A 14,667-nucleotide genomic window follows, 5' to 3' on the forward strand; every position below is an offset into this window, starting at 1 on the left:
AAACCCCCTCCCTCTGCGTGACCCTGCTCTAGAAGTAACACTCCTGCTTGACCCACACCCCCCCATTTCCTCCCAAGAACACCCTTCCCCTCTGCTGACGAGCCCCCCCCCCCAGCTGCACTTGGCCTTTCGACCCGGTCCCAAGTCCTAAGACCAAGCCTCGTGGATGTACACCCCCCTTTTTCCTGCCCAGCCTAACAAAACCGTGATACACCAACCGAAGTGCCCGATCTTATCGCCTGCCCAACCTTTGATCTGATCATCCCCTCCTGCCCTCGTGTCCTGTAGGAATGTCCGGCTGAGAGATCACAATCTCTTGTTACATTCAGGAGGGGAGGATGACATCTGAGCGACTGGTATGGGAATAGGCCTGAAGCTGGGATTCCAAGCATGTTTTTTCCTACTTCAAAGCGTCTTTTCTGCAATAAGGAATGTTTGTGCATCATAAACATGTGTATAAAAGACGAAGCCTCAGAGAAACTTGTTAGAGCACCTCCTGAAGACACTATGCGAGTGTCCGACATGACAGGCTCTCCTCATGAGAAATAAAACTCTGTTCTTGTTTTCCTGCTTCCAGCGCCCGTCTCTTTATTTGGTAATTGTTCAAGATGGGAACTAAGAGGCGTCTTGCGCCAGCAGCCTGGGCATCAGGTGCGTTATGGGCTGACTTTTCCACAATTGGCGTCCCAACGCGGGGTCCATCAGCGACATAAGGTCCGGTAAGAGAGGTCCAGACGATGGGGTGAACATCTAAACGATTGGAGTATACCTGCCTTGAGAGGGCCCTCGTCCGGCTGCCGATTGAATGAACTTCACCGATTCCGAACGGACCTCTCTCAAGTGACCTACTGTCCTGACTGGAATCCCACAGGAATGCTACGGTAAAAACATGGAGGAAGAGAACGATCGGGCGCTGGAAAAGGGAAGGCGAAGAATTGCCCACACGGTCCGGTCCGGGTAAGGTTAAGTAGGATGTCTTTACGTCCGATTGGTAGGATGGCTTTATCCATCTGATTGATTGATTGATTGTACTTGAAGTATTGGTTCTTTTTGAGACATTTTCTATTTGCAAACAGCGATGAATAGGAACGTTCCTCTCTCTCTTTGCAAATAGTGAAGGATAGGTAATGCAGACTTTTGTCCCCCATTGTAATCCGTCATGCCTATTTTTCTCCCCACTGATTGTTTGTTATCGATTTTTATCGATTATTGCTCTTTGAGATATTCCCTGTCTACAAACAGGGAAGTATAGAAATATTCTGCCCCCCTTTGCAGATAGTGAAGGATAGGTAATGCAGATTTTTGTCCCCTATTGTAATCCGTCATGCCCATTTTTCTCCCCACTGATTGATTGATTACTTGGACATTTTATTGTTCAAGGAATAGTTAGTTCGAGGCATTCCCTGTTTGCAAATAACGTAGAAAAGAAATATTCTGTCTCATCTTTGCAAGTAGTGAAGGGTAGGTAATGTGGACCTTTGTCCCCCGTCGTAATCTCTCGTGCCTATCTACTCCCCACTGATTGGTAAACTAGTTCCACCCGGACCATTTATTAGAGGTAGGTCATCTGACTCGACCGGAGGGCACCCCTAATAAAAAGGACATATGCAACAGTAACGAAGTAATCACCGTATCCTGTTAACAGAAACTTTAGCATGAAATACACTAGAAAGGAAAGAAAAAAATAAAATAAAAAAAGAAAGATAAATAAAGAAAGAAATAAGAAAGCAAAATCAGTAGGCCACTGATGAGTTTTTGATTTCGCTACAAATAGGAAAACGTTAAAAATAGCTCACGATAAAATACATGATTTCGCTAGAAATAAGAAACGTTAGAAATAAGCCCGTAATAAGAAACATGAAAATGGTGAGAGAAGCCAAGCTTGACATCGCGACGGCCACGAGGCAACTAGGCTTCGCCACCCCTCACTGCTCCAAACATGTCTGTCCCACCGCCTGCCACGCCCCAATAACGGTAACATGAGATAGATACAAGTCAGAAGATACCTACCCCCATTCTGGAAACTCCCGAAGTGCAACAGGTTCGCGGCTACGCCCATCCGGAAGACGAGATCTTCGGCACGTGTAGGGCGGGTCCTGCTGCCAGCCGTCGGCCGGGGAGGTCGTCGCATAAGGTGGGCCAGAAGAAGAGCCGAGGCCGACGGGATCCGGGCGTCCCCCCCCCTCTTCTTTCTTCAATAATGGCTGCGACAACACGGGGGGGGATGTCTTGCTCCTGCCATCGACCCCCCCCCTCGTATCTCCTGGTCCAGCCCCGGCTTGGTATGAGCTCCCCGTTCGGCCCTGAAGCGGCGCCTTGCAGGCCACCGGGGGGGGATGTCTTGCCTATGCCTCCGACCCCCCCCCCCTCTCATCGCTTGGTCCGGCCATCATGAATATCAACGCAGAGAAAAAAAAACGGCATGGGGTGCGCTGAGAGGGAGAGGCGGCGCGAACGAGCCTCTCCCACCTCCCCAGGTGGAGGCCCCCAGTGGCACCCCCAACGCTCCACTCACCCGACAAGGGTTCGTCCACTCTTGTGATGCAGTGACTGCTGGAACTCGTAAAATGGCGGTCGATCCTGCAGGAGCGGGCCCGGCGTGAAGGGATGGCCCGGTTGCTTGTTAATCAAGAAATGAGTCCCACAATCAGAAGTGTTCTCCTCGACTTTGAAGATTCTATAAGAGCCACGGGGGCCCCCGACCCCCGCAGACACCCCCGATGGGGAATGACTGCCATGATTGCCCGCGGAACGATGAAAATGTAGCCGCGAGACGTCGGCGCTCCCATGCTGGCGCCAGCCTCAGTTTGAATGACTAAAAACCTGCAGACTACAGTTCGGATCAGTTCCGGTGAGAACCCAGTATGACCCGGTAGAAAAAATTGTTGCCTCCCTCCCCCTTTGACTGATGGTTCATACCGCCGATCCTTTCTGCTGCCCTTTAACGGAACTTTTGGACTGCCGAAAGAGGCTCTGGGCCAACCACGAGTTGGTGGAGATTTTGACTATGCCTGGATCTGCCTGGCGAAAGCAATTTTTACCGACTACAAATTGTTTTATACCTACTATTTATAGGAAAAAACGTACCAAGTGATACTCCTGGGTAATTGGGGCATATATTATTCGTACCCTTTTACTTCATTTTTTATTTTTTAAGATATAAACATGTCATATGAAAAGGAAACTTCACGTTTTCTCACAGTTAACAATTTTCGGTCATATATACAAATATACAATGCATTTAAACAATACAACACTTACAGATATACACTGTCTTTGCAATATATACAGACTGTTACTTCTCAAAAAAGAACAAGAGTCAAGCTTACGACTCACAAAACAATTCAATTGCAAACCAATGCAAACAGTTTTTTGCAATAATAGACCCTAAATCAATTCTGTGGTCTTATCAAGCAACTAATGGCTATTCTTTGTCAGTGTGCCGACGCGTTTCGAACTCGGTATATTCAGTTATCGAGTTCTCCTCAGGGCTTGGTCTCTTGGGTATTTCTAAAAGTATATAAAAACAAAGTGTTTTTACTTATTTATTAATAATCCGTCTGCTTTTTAACTACGCATTCCAATGTCAAGAATTTTTACCTGTGGCCCAGCAGCCGCCGGTCCGCAGGTACTTTATTTACTTTCAGCTGGAGTTATTGGGACCTGTGGGTGAGTAAGGATCTGCCTGGCTGCACCCAAAATGGCGCCGGTACAAATGAAACTTTCAACTCCTTGTTATACCCCGATTGCTCAGCCTTGGTGTCATGAGATATATATACAGTTTTTTTAAACACATGGATTGATATAGGATGTGTACTGATTATATGTTCGGACAATGGATTGATATAGGATGTGTACTGATTATATGTTCGGACAATGAATTGATATGGGATGTGTACTGTCGGTTCGGACAATGAATTGATATGGGATGGGTACTGATTATGTGTTCGGACAATGAATTGACATGAGATGGGTACTGATTGAACATTCGGACAATGAATTGTTGTTAAGTTTTGGCGCATCATGATTATTGAAAGTTCGAATTTCAACACTTATGATACTCGCTCACACTGAAGTTTCGATATGATTTTATTGCACTTGTCGCACTTTTTTATTATGAAATCAACGACCACCGACTCCATTAGGTGTTCCACAAATAAGTATCCCCACATGTACAGTTCCAGCCTGCTCCGTGGCCGGCCCACGGGGTTGTAGGCCCGTATTTGTACACCGACATTCTTATTAAAGATTTTTGGAAAAAGCAAACGTAGTTGTCACGCGTAGATTGGTAAGTTTCGAATAAATGACCACTATTTCCGATATAACTAAAATACAGGTGAGATTGCTCAGCTCGAGTAGTTAAGGGTTAAAAAGTATAGTACGCAGAAATATTGCAAATATGAACGGTCCAGGTTTTTGTTGTATGTGTTTTTCATTTTTGTACAGCCTAAAGCAACCGCTAAAAGATCCTGGTATTTAGCCTATACTTTATATGCTACCTGTATCAGGAAAGTTGTTTTAAAATGCCCCTAAGTCGCCCCGAAGGAGTGCCACCTGACCCCCCTAGTACGAACGACAACGACCCCGTACCACTGTAGGTTATCCCTCTTCCTCAAAGGAGAGCATGAGCTCGCCCCCCCCACTTTACACCGACTGCCCTTTATTCTGACCCCCCCCCGCACACGATCCGTAATACCACACTTGGGCGACCTATGCTATCCACAGGCTTCCGATAATCATCTCTCCCACACTAAACGGTCCACCTGGGCTTAAACGCCAAGTTGGTAGGGACTGCATCCCGTGGAGATAGGCCGAGTATGTAGTAAGTAAAAGCCTTTTCGGGTTTATGTGCGCTAATGTATTTTTAAATGCTGCCCCCGCCCCCCTTCTTTTTTCCCTCTTTCTGCAGGTGACATCGGAACATCGATTAAAGTACGAAAAAATGGTGGTCTAGCGGACGAAGAGATGGGAAAAAGAGGTTTGATTATGGTGCCTACACACGACGAGCAAACCATGACTATTTCTCTCCCTGAACTTAGCGCTTGGGAGGACAGCCTGAAGCGGAAACTACAAAATATGACTTCACTTGGCACCCCGAATAATACAACCAAGAATGACGTGCACTAATGAATAAATTCCTACGTTTAACTAAATAGGGAAAATTTAAGGAACATTCCGAGGTGAGGTTTACCCAAGTACCCTCCGCCTGGAGGACTAGGAATGTTGCCAATGTTTAAAATCTACTACCTCCTTTTCCCACCCTCATAGACATGAAACTCAAAGCTGCCCCATTGTTCTCCCAACTGACACCCACTGTTGCCTCAGCCTGGAAACACATTTACTAAAAAAATTATTCAAAAATCGCACCGTGAGCATTAGCCCGACCAGGTTAGTTCTTGACCAATTGGCAAAGGTGTAAGTGTGTGCAACCAAAGCCACCAGTGAAGGCAGCCGACGATAAAAGAGAAGAAAAAGGTAAAAAGAGCTTAGGATGCTAAGGATGCACAGCATACAGGAAGAGATCATTTTGGCCAATAACTGTTCTATGTTTTGTCTTGTATTTTTGTATATAATACCAATAACTGTTCTATGTTTTGTCTCGGATTTTTGTATATAATACATGTACTGTCTCCCCCGCCTGAGTTTGTGTGTACGTAATGTATGGATCTACGTCGTCCCTCTGTCTGTGTTTCCGTATTACTTGACCCCTGCTGTTCTGTGTTGTGTGCGCACTAAATGGCCTATTATTGTACACGTTTCTCTCTCTCTCTCTCTCTCTCTCTCTCCATGTCATACGTGTACCGAATGGTTCGTTTAGAGTGCGGACGACTCTCTCTCTCTGAGGGTCCCCCTGTTCTCTCTTCCCTTGTGTAGGTAACGTTGTGCCCCACCGGCACAAACCTAATTGGGTCTCATCGAACACAAAGGTGTTCGGCAAAATTGACAGGAACTAAAACGATTGTAACTTGCCATATTACTACCTCTCCTTTCTGCAAAACGATAGAACCCGAGTTGGTAATGAAAGAAAGGACAGGTAAGACGACTGATGTCCCCTAATCTGGCCCTTTTTATAGGGGGACTATAACGTCAATGGTCTTCTGTTTTTCAGTTCGTTAGAAATGTAATCCCCAATGCCCAGATTGCCCCACCCCTCTGCACTTAAGTGCGGATGTCCAAAGCGTCCTCGCTTCTCCCGATTGACCCCAGCTCCCTGTCCAAAGCGTCCTCGCTTCTCCCGATTGACCCCAGCTCCATATCAGCTATCCCCGAAGCGTAATTGATGACCTTGATTAACAGTCGCTCCCCAAGAAAAGCATGTTTAGCCTCTGCCCCCCTCTCATGACGATAACCCCCTGCTTGCAAGAGTTAGCCGACCCCGAAGGGAAATGTAAGATTGTCAGTACTTGGGTTGAAAAAAAAAAGGCGAGTCTCTACCTAAGGACTCGATTTCGAGTTTGATAGAATACACTGTCGATGGGAGTCCGATTTCTCTCCACGTACGTCACGAATGAACGCCAAATAGGCTTACGAATTCAGTGGAAATGCCCTCCTACATACTCCATAAGTGATGACTTCTGACTGTGACCGATGAACCTATCCCCCACCTACTTAGGATTGGGGACGGAATTGAGATGTACAAATGTATTCTCCTGCCAGTTTTTCTAAAACTTGTTTTGTACCCATTCAAAGATACAATCACCGGAGGAGAGGAGCTGGACGTGACGCACAGCCTGGCCACAGATCATGAAGCACGTGTGACCTCAACCAAAGGTGGAGTTGCAGAGCAACGAGACGCGGGACGAGGCACCACTCTCACACTCGACAGATGAAGGAATGAAGGGCTGCCTTGAAGCCCTCGATTTGCTGACCCACTCGTGCCTGAAGTCTCCGTCCCTTTTGAGCCCGACTGATGGGCCTGCCTGCTCGTCGTCCTTTGCTCCCTTGGTCCCTTGGTGTGTTCAAAGATCTGATCCCGCTCCGCCCTCTCTTCCCTCGTTTATTCAACAACATCACCCTTTTCGCATAACTTTTGACTCAGAAAAGAAGAGCAGCATTTAGATAGAATAAGGTTTTGCCACGGAAGAAGAAAGACACGCAGGTGCCCAGCATGAGGCACCCCTAAGAAGATCAGTTAGGAAACAGGACTGTGATCTAACAGCAGAGGACTGATCGCACCCTGCAACGCGTAAGGATGGATCCGAGCTGGACCTATAGCTCCACCGCCGGTGCTCAACAGCGCCAACGAAAGAAGACGGACTACCAGAGCCTACCAGTGATGGCTCGCTGTTAAAAAGACATTGTGACGAAGACCCCCCTTCCTGAACTTTCTACCCACCCCTTGACTAATTGCTTGTATCGAACTGAATTCCTCCCTCAACCATTTTTGTATTGCTTTAAAAAAAAAAAAGAATGTTACATCGGTCACTCATGTATTTAGTTTTCCAAAAGTCTCATATAGCACTGACAAGACCCGAAGGTATCAGAGCACTTTTTACTGTATGTTGATGTCACCGGAGAGAAAGTCAGAACCTGATTCTAGAATGTGTCGGAACGTTTTTCTTGATTGACCCCGACTAAGTATTATGCCGATCTCTAGACTTGTATGAATAACCCAACAAATGTAAATTCATATGTACCGCATTCCGCCAATCGTATCGACTGCATATGGTCACACGCAATCTGCTAGTATTGACAAACGCTATTTCATTGGCCAACACCGAAATGAACTAGCCAATGTCAAAAAGCGGCGACTGTTGAAAATGGCAATGTATATGCACATAAGCGGCGTTCATTTGTGTTCACTGTACCCCTTGTTGTAAGCAGAACGGATATCGCGAATCACTGACTGTGTTATCCCGCCAGCATAGACCCATGCGCACACGTACACGACAGCCATTTTAGGCACCATGGCCTCTCTGCCCCAGCCATTTTAGGCACCATGGCCTCTCTGCCCGTTTGTTAAACCCCCGGCACCCCTCCCCGCGCGCACTGCTCATGCATCGGCCATAAAACCCCCTCCCTCTGCGTGACCCTGCTCTAGAAGTAACACTCCTGCTTGACCCACACACCCCCATTTCCTCCCAAGAACACCCTTCCCCTCTGCTGACGAGCCCCCCCCCAGCTGCACTTGGCCTTTCGACCCGGTCCCAAGTCCTAAGACCAAGCCTCGTGGATGTACACCCCCCTTTTTCCTGCCCAGCATAACAAAACCGTGATACACCAACCGAAGTGCCCGATCTTATCGCCTGCCCAACCTTTGATCTGATCATCCCCTCCTGCCCTCGTGTCCTGTAGGAATGTCCGGCTGAGAGATCACAATCTCTTGTTACATTCAGAAGGGGAGGATGACATCTGAGCGACTGGTATGGGAATAGGCCTGAAGCTGGGATTCCAAGCATGTTTTTTCCTACTTCAAAGCGTCTTTACTGCAATAAGGAATGTTTGTGCATCATAAACATGTGTATAAAAGACGAAGCCTCAGAGAAACTTGTTAGAGCACCTCCTGAAGACACTATGCGAGTGTCCGACATGACAGGCTCTCCTCATGAGAAATAAAACTCTGTTCTTGTTTTCCTGCTTCCAGCGCCCGTCTCTTTATTTGGTAATTGTTCAAGATGGGAACTAAGAGGCGTCTTGCGCCAGCAGCCTGGGCATCAGGTGCGTTATGGGCTGACTTTTCCACAGAAGCTATTTGTTTATTCGGGGCAAGATTGGTGAGGACCCCCTGGTGTTTATGCTCCCTTGCAGTGGACCTTGGTGGAGAGACTCATCACTCTATGGGGCGATATACCAGAGGTACTATCCGTTGTGGGTGGAGATTGGAATGACGTTATGGACTTGGCCAGGGATAGGTGTAGGACCGGGGGTAGCTCGGCGAGTAGCCATCCCACAAAACTGCATTCCTTGGTGACAGGACTTGATTGGATTGATGTATGGCGACGGTTCTATGGGGATAGTCGGGGTTTCACTTACCTTTCGGCGGTTCATGAGTCATTCTCCAGACTCAACTATCTCTTTGTGCCCCGGGCAGAGATTGGCAGAGTGGTTTCGGCTGAGATTCTGCCACGCGGCCTCTCAGATCATTCGCCAGTGTCTCTTGAGCTCCATATGGGGAGAGGAAGGCAACCGTTCAGGTGGCGCCTTTCGGTTTGGCATTTACAGAACGAGGATTACGGGGTGAACATGAGCGAAGCCATTGATCATTACTTAACGTCCAATGTGGGGTCAGTCTCTAGCGCCGAGACTCTGTGGGAGGTGCTGAAACCCACACTGAGGGGGGTAGACATCTCCTGGTGCGCTGCAGCGCGTAAAAAGCGCAGGGAGGAGCTGACTCGTGCGGAAGCGAACATAGAGGCACTTAAGCGTTGGAGTCAGGAGGAGGGAGGGTGTCGGCTTCGGAGACAACTACTCCTGGCCCAACAGACGTGCTGCTCTTCTGATGGATGAGGCCCGACAAGTCTAGTTGGGGACGCGTAGTAGGGTCTACCTATGGGGGGACAAGTCCAGCAAGATGCTGCACCGACTCTGTCAGGGAGCCTTACAGTCCCAGGCCCTTCCGAGGATTCTGGACCAGGCAAGAATGCCGATTACAGACCCTGCGGCCATAGCGGGGAGCTTCGCCGCATATTATGCGGAGCTTTATGCCCCCCAGGAATGCTTGTCAGAGTCCACCATAGAAAAATTCATAACTGACCTACCGCCCAAAACTGTATCGGATTAGGTGCGGGATCAGCTGGAGCTGCCCCTGACGGATGAGGAGTTGGGTACAGCCCTGGGAGAGCTTAACCCAGGGAAGGCGCCAGGACCTAATGGGTTCCCAAGTGAATTTTTCAGACGGTATTCTGTGCAGCTAGCCCCTCATTATCGGGCGGTGGTAGAGGAAGCTCGGGAGAAGGGCCTACTCCCCCCGGACTGGCGGCATGCAGAGGTGGTGGTGTTCTATAAGCCTGGCCGGCCCCCTGAGCAACATGCCTTGTATAGCCCCATTTCTCTTTTAAACGTGGAGGCTAAAATTCTGGCCAAAGCCTTGGCCAATCTCCTTCTGTCCCACATCTCTGTACTCGTACATCCTGATCAGGCTGAGTTCATGCCCCAGAGAGCGACCAGACACAACATTAGGGGGGCACACGTGGCGGCTATTCGGCAGATGGGGGAACCAGCGGCTCTACTCCTAGCAGATATGGATAGGGCATTCGACTCCCTGAGCTGGGTATACCTCTTTGCCTTGCTGCGCAGACTCAACCTTGCCCACGCTTCCTATACTATATAACACTCCTGTATACCGATCTGACGGCGTCGGTGAGGGTAGCAGGTGCAACCTCATCCACCTTTTCTATCGGACGAGGCACGCGGCAGGGCTGTCCCCGTATTTATTCGCTCTAGCATGGAACCGTTGGCGGCCTGGGTGCGCATTGATGTGCAGGTCCGAGGGTTCGAGTGGGCCCCGGGCCTATCGGACAGGATCGCGCTCTATGCAGATGTTCTCTTTTTCCTCACAGCAGTTGACTGGACAGGGCCACGGCTTCTGCGCATCCTGCAGATCTTTGGGGAGACATCAGGGCTCTACATGAACCCTCGCAAATCCACTTTATGGGCTTTGGGGGATCGGATGAAAGTGGGCGAGTGGGCTTCCTCATTACAGTTGGGAGTGGGGGGACTGAAGTATCTGGGCGTGTTTCTTTCGGATGTGCTGGCAGTCTCTAGGGAGCGGAACTTGGCCCCAGTGTGGGAGCGGGTACGTGCAGACGTCAAGACCTGGCCCCATATGCCCCTGACGTTGTATGGTAGATCAGCGATATTCAAGATGGTGGCGCTCCCCTACCAGCTACAGAATCACCCGTACCCGATCCCCCCCATTGGTTCCAGTTGGTGAATGTCGCCCTTGCTGCGCAGACTCAACCTTGCCCACGCTTCATATCCTATATAACACTCCTGTATACCGATCTGACGGCGTCGGTGAGGGTAGCAGGTGCAACCTCATCCACCTTTTCTATCGGACGAGGCACGCGGCAGGGCTGTCCCCTGTCCCCGTATTTATTCGCTCTAGCCATGGAACCGTTGGCAGCCTGGGTGCGCATTGATGTGCAGGTCTGAGGGTTCGAGTGGGCCCCGGGCCTATCGGACAGGATCGCGCTCCATGCAGATGTTCTCTTCTTCCTCACAGCAGTTGACTGGACAGGGCCACGGCTTCTGCGCATCCTGCAGATCTTTGGGAGGGAAAGGGTGCGTGTGGCTCTACGAACGTGCTTCCTCTCCACCTATAGTGGAGGGCTCGCGTCCTCGGACATTCTCTCGTATTACCAGGCCTCGCACTTGCTGGTCCTCAATGAGTGGTGGTACGGCGATAGGGGAGATCCGGCATATGCGCTTGAGCGGCAACTTATGGGAGGCCACTCGCTCCATGCAATTCTGTATTCAGCGCCGTTGCGGGGCGCGTTGCTGTCAGTCACGCAGGTGATGTTCCTGATTTGGAGACAGGCATTATGACGAATGGGATGGTGGTACACCGTGACTGGGGAGACTCCCGTCTGAAATAATGGGCGTTTACCCCACTTGGCGGCCTTGCAGGGTTTCCGGAGATGGGACGACATAGGTATTTCAGTCCTGGGGGATGTTATGAGGGGCTCCACACTCAAGTCTTTCCAAGACCTCCAGAGGGAATTCCTTATGCCACTGTCGCAGTTTCATCGCTACCTTCAGTTTCGTCATGCCCTGTCCCCCAGCTTAGAGGGTCTGGAGTCTCTCCCCGAATCCAGTCCACTGGAAGCAAATGTTTTTATGGGGGATCTGATGGAAAAGAAAATTTCCCGGATCTACCAGTCCCTGGTTACGCACTGCTTCCCCACACTTCAGCGGCTTCGGGGGGACTGGGAGATGGATGTGGGCACACTGGAAGAGGAGTATTGAATGGAGGCCTTGGCGGCCCCGCAGGGAGCGGCCATAGCGATGCCACTCCACCTCATCCAATTCAAGTACCTACATAGGGTCTACTTTACTGCGGCGCGCTTGTGGCAGGCGGGGCTTATCGCGTCCCCGGAGTGTCTTCGATGTGACTGGGAGGAAGGCACGTTCATCCATACTGTTTGGCGTAGCCCCTCCCTAGATCACTTCTGGAGGGGGGGTTTTGCTTGCCTTTTGAAGGCCCTGGGGTGGGGGCTTCCCCATACGCCACGGCTGGCTCTGCTACATGTCATGGAGGGTATAGCGGGTAATGTGTACAAAGGCCACCTTCTGCAATTGGGTCTTACACTGGCAAAGCGGGTCATCGCCAGGACGTGGAAGGCGCCGTGGCCCCCTCGGTGACCGAATGGAAGAATGGATTAGATTTTTGTATGGGGCTAGAACAACCTGTTTTTGTGGCCAGGGGGTGCCCAAGCAAGCACTACAGAATTTGGAAACAGTGGGCGGATTATCGGGACCTATGGTTGGACCCGCCAGCCGTGGCAAAGGCTCAGCCGTTGGGTGTTTTTCTCCTATATATTTCGCCTGTGGAGATGCTGGGGGGGGGCCTGGGGGAGGCTTTGAGTATTCTGGTTTATTTATAGGCTGTGGATAGGATTGTGCGGGTGTTGTGCGACCAAAGGGGGTGGGGTGGGGGTGGGAGGGAGTTAGGGGAGGTTCTTTAAAACATTTTGTATTGCTCTAATGGTTTCTGAAAGTATTTTGATTTTCTTCTCCAAAAAAGAAAAGAGAAGTCGATTGCCCTTGTATCTGTATGGTTTACTCTTAAACATCGATAGTGTGGATGAGACGAGTCATTTATACTCTTGAGGCTTACTTACCTTGAATCGGACAGGGTTCGAATATCTGATGTCTTAATTAGATTTTAGCTTGGTTATTTTGCTTTATATATCCTCAATAATAACAGTAATGGTGGTTATTACGAATATTAGATATGGTTTTTTTCTTTATACTTATCCGATTAAGACGTGCCTTTTCATTACTGTTCATTACGACTCTTGAATCACCTAACCGGGACATGCTTGATTTAGAGAATCCCTGAAAAGTAGACGTCTATGAAGAATATTACGATTCAAAATCCACGTTTACTTTATAAGCAATATTGTTGCTTATAATTTCCAGAGATGGAATATTTGAGTGGATTTGATATGAAACTGTGTAGATATTAACTGGTCTGTAACCATTACAAGATGGCGACCACCCTTTTGGTTATACCGCCTCAATGCGGTTACTTAAACAATATGGCGCTTGCTGAACACGCCAGCTGCTGTTTTGGATATCGGGGAAAGCGTACACGCATGAGAGTTAGGTAAATGTTTTTATAATGGGTATTCGAACAGTGATTGTTACTCGTTCTTTGTAGAGTTTATTGACTTGGGTTATTTATACACTTGCAGACTGGCGCGTACTCGTGGTAGTCTGACAGACTCTGCATAATACCATAGAAGAATCGTAAAGGTACCGGTATTATAATCACCCTACTTGAGGTGAGTGGGAACCCTGTATCATACTATGACTCTCGTGATTTAATGATTGCTATCTTTACATCCGTAGTTTGTTTCTGTTTAATACAGGGGACATTTTTAATACTAGATATGACCATTTGACAGTAACTTTATGGATTTGACATAGAATATTACTTGAATGATACCGTGATCTTGTAGAGAGAATATAGTTTATTACTTTTGATATTTGTGCACTGTGGGCCCGCGAGGAATGCGGGAGTAACGATGGTTTCATATTATTTCAGATTCCTACTTCGCTGCATATACTGAGGATTAACTTGTTTATCGAGGACACAACCATTTTTCTTTGGTAAAATTCATTATTAAATATGAATGTATTTTATTGTTGTTGGGCTTTGGGTCCAGTTAAACCTACTAGAGACACCTCGGGTTGCACTATCTATTTCGGTGTTCGTCTTTTTAATATGATCACTATTGGACTATGCCCTTCTCATGTAGAAGGTGTTTGGATTAAGCGTAAACTTCCCAACCTTTTGAATAGTTATTTGTATGGTCCTTCATGTTGCTAATATATCTTCTTGGCTTGCAGCCCTGAAGAAGTCGGTATGGCATGATATCAATGCCTGACGAAACACGTGTTGGCTGCTATTTTGCTGTTACAAGCGCCTATATTGATTGGAAGGAGTTTCAATAAATTGGAATTGTGAATCACGAAGAGCATTGGTGTCTCAGCTGAAGTAGCTATTGAACATTACTTTGACATTTGATCATTATTTGATCCACCTGATACTGTGGACTACTTGAATTATTGGAGATTTGGAGAGCTCAGCAAGGTACTAATGCTTCAAGACACCTGGGTTGGTCGAGGAACCTTTCGGTGCCTGTCAGCGCTCATCCCACATCCTTCAGCATGTGGTTCGATGCTGGGTAAATGACGCAGGGGCAAGTTTGTATTCCGGCACCTCATTTAGGGGGATCCTTACCAAAAGCTAAAATTGCCTCAGTCTGGCTAGATCCTTTGTCTTTGGATTAGTAAAGCATATGGCCGAGTCCTGGCTGCAGGACTTAGTCCCATTGGAAAGGCATATCGGGGGAAGAAGAAGCCGACGTTTGTACCTCAATTTAGGGCAGAAGCACAAAAGATACAGCCATGATTAATTTCGAAAGGAGCAAAGCCTGCACTCCGTATTGTCCCTCTTGCGAGCCCATGCTGGGTTGAAGTGTTTGATGCGTAGTATTG

This window comes from Lissotriton helveticus, chromosome 6 (assembly GCF_964261635.1).
Source record: "Lissotriton helveticus chromosome 6, aLisHel1.1, whole genome shotgun sequence".
NCBI classification, from domain to species: domain Eukaryota; kingdom Metazoa; phylum Chordata; class Amphibia; order Caudata; family Salamandridae; genus Lissotriton; species Lissotriton helveticus.